Below are 6299 nucleotides of genomic sequence, written 5' to 3'. Positions count from 1 at the left end.
CAAGTAATAGTGATGTATTACTTACATATAAACTTACATCTCATTTAATATCAACGCAATAACATTAAATTACACATTGTCTTATTAAAAATCATATGAACTTACAATTTCCCATAATTCCATAATCATAGAAATCACATTTATGTATGATAATTCAATGCACTTCATGTACCATAGACATATTTTTAAATCAATTCATAAACTTGGCACCATAATCATTTAATTTAACATAATTCAATTAATTCACTAAATTTAACTTTCAAATATAAATTACAAGATTATTGTTGTATTATTATCATACCAACTTACATACTTTCAACACCTCGGAGATCATAGTAAATATATCAATTTTACATTGAAACATGCATAAATTAATGCTTATTATACATATGAACTTACCTTGATATTAAAACGGCCATTTTACCAACTTTCCCAATATTCAATTTTTCTCTCATTCTAGGTTCAAATCTCGTTTTCTGGGATCTAAAACATCATATTTTACTTATTTAATTAATTTATTATTCAAAACAGTCCATAACTCAAACTTTGGAAAAATTACAATTTTGCCCCTAAACTTTTGCATATTTACACTTTTGCCCCTAGGCTCGGGAATTAAACTTCATCCCTTATTCTTCTGTTTTATGACATGACGATCACTTTTCCCTTCTATGGCAACATCAAATTCTCACTCTAACATATACTTATGACTATTAGGTATTTTTACCGATTAAGCCCTTTTGCTCGTTTTCACTTAAAACCGAGTAGCACAAGTTGTCTAACATAACCTAAAACCTCATATTGTATCATAAAACACCAGAATACACAAATTTTACCTATGGGTATTTTTCCAAATATGAACCCTAGGTTGAATTATTGCTAGTATAAGCTAAATCAAGTTACTGGACTCCAAAACGTAAAGAACTTGAAAACGGGGTTAGAACGGACTTACAATTGAGCTTGGGAAGCTTGAAAACCCTAGCCATGGAGTCTCCCTTGGTATACACGTCCATGGTGAAGAAGATGAGCAAAATTGGCTTTTAATTTTGTATTTTAATTCATTTTACCCCTAAATGACCAAAATACCCTTACTACTAAACTTTCCAAAAATTCCATCTATGTCCAATTTTTGTCCATAACTTAGAATGTGACATCCCTAATTTGACCCTAGTCGGAAAGTGGTTTCGGGACCACTAAACCGAGTCTTATAAGTAATTAAAAGTTATATTCTATGTTTATGATGTTAGTAAATGCATGTGTGAAAGTTTCATGCATTAATTTGATCATTTCTATGTGAATTTATTAAAATGGACTTGTATGAAACATTGTTGAAAGGTGATAGGCTAATCTTACAATGGTCTAATAGTACATGCATGCAAAAGAGTGGTTTTGCATGTCAATTTGCCCAAAAAAGGGAAGAGTGGCCGCCATGACAAGAATATATAAGGGAACATGTTTCCAACATGTTTAGTTAGTGGATTATGTAGAAAAAATAAAGAAATGAAAAAAAATGAGCATGGATACCCCCTTTGTTGCCGTGAGTAGAGGAAAAGAAAGGAAAAATTTGTTCATCCATTCTCAAATCTTGGCTGAAAATACTAAGGGAAAAAGGAAGGATTTTTGCTTCATGCTTGGTTTAGAAGAGAACTAGAAGGAGATTTGGTCATACTTGTGTCAAGATTAAGGTATGTTTGAGGTTGTGTCATGAGATTCATGCATGTTTTAGTTGCTAACTTGATGTTCATGTTAGCCCATGGTTCAAATCCTTGTTATGCCATGGAAATGGTATTTGGCCAAGGTTGATATTGTGTTAAAGCCATTGCATGCTAAATGTGAAGCTTGTTGATGATACATGTAATGATGGATTGACTACTCTTGAAATTTCTTTTAGCATTCTTGAGTAAGACATGGAGTTTTCTTTGTTTAACCATGACCAAAAATTGAAAGGGGATGGTGTGGGATGTATTCGCCATGGCATGCTCATAAGTGCGATTTATGCTTGTTGCATGATAGGTAAAATTTGTGTTTTGATATATGTGTATATGTGTTTGTACATGATGTTACAAATGGATGTGAAAATATATGCTAGATTGGGAAAATTTGATTAAATGTTCATGAGATGAAATTAGGTGATTAAAAGATGTTAGTTGACATTGTACATATATATATATATTCGCCATTAAAGTGAGTATGTAGGTAATGTTGAATCAAGTTTTTGGTGTATATTCGGTTAGGTGTATAATCGACCAAATGGGCGATTAGTAAGAATGGTTGCCGAATATACAAGCATACATATGCATGTGTAGTTGAATTATGAATGTTTAGCAAGATGGTTAAACTAGTGATTTATTGATTAAGCTCAAGGAGTTAAAGAAGGAGAATCAAGCAAGGGAAAGACGAAGGTCATCGAGTAGCCGACTTGGAACTATTTTACCCAACACGAGGTAAGTCATTAAGCACGATTTGATATTGCTTAAATGATTGTAAAATTCATGCAATTGTGTTTAATGGGATGATATATATATATAAATGAAAATGTATGTGTATGGAGTGATGACACTTGTTGAATGTAAAAGAAATAGTGAAATGTGTAGAAAGTTTGCTTTCGGCACTAAGTGTGCGGGCAACACGTGTACGGTGATTTAGATCGGCACTAAGTGTGCGTGTTGGAAATATATGGCACTAAGTGTGCAAGCTGGAAAATACGGCATTGGGTGTGCGAGCTCGGAGGGTATGGCACCGTAAAAGCGGGCTTAAATTACGTGGCACTAAGTGTGCGAAATCGAGTAGTAAGCACTGTGTGTGCGTACTTATATATATGGAGGGTGTGTCTCCATTGAATTGAGTATGGACAGCGGATCGGTAAGTACCTCGAGCTCATGACGAATAGAGAATACGTTCATGCTTGGGGTTGAATTTGGTAAGCCTTAAATCTATGTGATGATTGAAATTGTATGGTTGTGCTGGAAAATGAGTTAATGTGTAAAAATGCTTCGATTATCTTGTTGTGTAGAATATGAAATGTGGATGTATGAATTGGTACGAGATTGGACCGAAAGGTCCGAGGTATTATGGTATAGATTCGATATGGACGAGTACCTAGCCTCATTTGTTGTACATGTAGTAGTAACTTTATCGGATTGATGAATGCTTATGACTTACTGAGTTGTAAACTCACTCGGTGTTTTCTTGTCACCCATTTTAGGTCTCTTGGACTCGTATTGTTGCATGCTCGGAACCGTCGTTGAAGTCATCACACCGCTGAAATCTTGTGGTATTGTTTTTGTTGTTGAAGAACATTTGGCATGTATAGGCTATTATATTTTGTCGAATTGTGGGTTGTAAACTTTAAGCCATGTGAAAATGGCCTATGTGGTCGCGAGTGGGATGCTAGAACCTATAGCCACGAGTCTTAGAAACTCAAATTTTGATAAGGTGGCCATAATTTGTGTCATGTATGATGGATGATTAAGGCCAAGGAAAAATTCATGAAATTGGCATAGTCTACTGCAGTAACTGTTGCGGACAGCAGCAGTGAGATGAGATTGAAAAATCACTAAAAATAGTAGAAGTAGAATTAAATAGTGAGTAAATTATGGAACTGAACCTTGATGAATCTATTTTTATATGGATGAAACGAAACGACCATATGAGCAGTATACTGAGAAATATTAAAGTTCTCGTGAGACAGGGCCAGAACGGTTTCTGGGTCCCCTGTCGCGACTTTTAAAATTTACCATAAATTATCCAGAAATAATTAGGAGTCATGCCTTATATGTACAGATTCCATTTTGAGTCTAGTTTCATTAGAAACAAACGGCATCAGTATTAAAGCCCTGTACAGAGAGATATTCAAGTTGTAACGCGCGAAGGTCAGAGCAGTCGATCCCTGTAACATGGGTGACTTTAACTAATAAACTGTACCAATTGGCCGAACCAAAAATTCTAAAAATAAATCCATGGATGGGTATATGAGTCTAAATTCAGGGAAAATTTACGAAACCATTTTCCGAGTTTTGAAACTCGAGATATGATTTTTAAGGCGACGGTGATGCAGTTTTCCAGCCTGTCTAGAAATGCCAAATTGGTCGGTACTTTAAGAGGATTTGTCTCGTTAACCCCTCGTGTCCGACACCGGCGATGGTCTCGGGTTTGGGGTGTTACATAGAAATTGGTCAAATTGCTATTTAAGACCTCCTAATTAATATTTCAAATCAATTCCATACTAGAAACTTCTAGAATGCAAGTTTTGCAACTTATTCAATTTAGTCCCTAACTTCGAATTAAGCACTTTATGTATAGAATTTCATCACGAAATTTTCACACAATCATGCAATCATATCATAGACCTCAAAATAATCATAAAAAAATTATTTATATCTCAGATTTTGTGGTGCCGAGACCTCTATTCCAACTAGACTCAATTTTGGGCTATTACATACATGCAGTCTCCTAGCTGTTCCCATGTTCAAGTCTTATTCCTTCTAGGCCCAAATTCGGGGCATTACAAAAGTATTATTAACCGAAGCTCTAGTTCTGAGTTAAGTTTGAATTGAGTAAAGAATTTATGATTTTTCAGTGATGCACTATTGAACGGATTGGAATGGGTTTTATTATCAGAATGTAAAGCGATAGTTCATGTTTTGACGGTAAATGCCACATTAAAAAGAACTATTCGACTAGTGATTTGGAAATGGCGATAGTCCATATTTTTATGGATATAGTGTGTTTCTACACTTAATGCAGCAACTCTTGCTCCATTCCAAACTCATAGGTCCACATCTCTTTTAACCAAATTCCTACTCCTTTGCAGTCCCTGTACAAAGGTACAAATATGAGAATCACATTCGATATCTAATACCCAAGAAGTAGATGTTGATATTAATAGCATAAATACCTAAAGCGGGCTCTCCATTTTCCTTTGCCTTCTTGACCTCTTCAAGATAGACATGGTAGTTCCTTTTTCAGTGTCTGGTCTTACCACAATGCAAACATTTTCCTTTCTTAGCAATTCCTCCTTTAGATCTCAATGCAACTTTTCCTTTATTAGGCTTGGCCTTCCCATTGTCCTTAGGCTTTGCCTTAACCTTAGCCTTTCCTTTGCCCTTGTCCTTGCAGACCATCAGAATGGGCTTAGGGCCTAGCCTTTTTCATGTTACTTTCAATAGTTCATAACCTACTGAGCATGTGACACCCCAAACCTGACCGAGGCGAATCGGCCCGGATCGGAAGCAACACAATAGCCACCAAAGTCACTATCCAGCTCAAGACCACCCAAAACACATCCCAACCTTATAACACCTCAATTCTAACTAATTAACTCTCCAATTTTGATGCGGAAGTGATTTTGTCAACCATTTTAAAACTATTTCTAATTATTTAACCCTAAAGGTATTTTAGTGATTTTACCTTCTAAAGTTAAACAATGGCATTTTTAGTTCTAAATGATTACTAGCCTTCTTTTAATCAATCTATGTGATCCTTAAAAATTTAAGTTTCAATTGAGTTCATTTACTAAGTCTAATTATTATTTTATTAAAAGGAACTAAAACATAAATTTTATAAACTTTTAATTCTTTACCCAAAATATTATCTAAAAATATTGCTACCAAAATTTAACACTCACGAGTCTAATTCTAAAATATTATCGAGTTTCCTTATCGTTAAAGGCTTCAATTAATCTAATCAAGTTTTAGGACTAAATTATAATCATACTTAGCAACCATCAATTATATCACACAAGGTACATACCTTAGCCACAAGCATTCCACTCCTTGGCAAGCTACAATTAAACTGTGTTAATATAAAATACATGCTTCAAACACCATGTTTTCAGTCACCATATGAACTCCCATCAACATACCATAAACCACACAACAATTAAGCATAAAAATCAGGCATTAAAGTAATGATAACATCACCAAAATAAATGTCCAAATAAATGTCCAATGTCCATTACAATTAAATTAAAACTAGACCCAATAACTGCCATACTGCCCCCTATTGTTTCTAAGAAGAATCCTTAAGCTACTTCTGAGCCTTAATCTTGGATCAGCCTTGTGCTTGCTCCTCAACTCCTTATGTTAGTAAAGTTTCTGCGCAAAGGTGTGAGGGTGTGAGCTTAAAAAGCTCAGTGAGTAATCATAAAAACAATAAGTAAATCACACCCAATTCATGCATAAATCTAGAAAAAGTAAACATTAAAATTTCAGTCACAATATCACATATTATAACCATAACAACATGCTATTCCATGAATAAAATTCCAATTTAATATGGCATATGAAATCATAATTTAACTT

This window comes from Gossypium arboreum, chromosome 6 (genome assembly GCF_025698485.1).
Source record: "Gossypium arboreum isolate Shixiya-1 chromosome 6, ASM2569848v2, whole genome shotgun sequence".
Taxonomy (NCBI): Eukaryota; Viridiplantae; Streptophyta; class Magnoliopsida; order Malvales; family Malvaceae; genus Gossypium; species Gossypium arboreum.
This window is presented reverse-complemented; position numbering follows the sequence as displayed.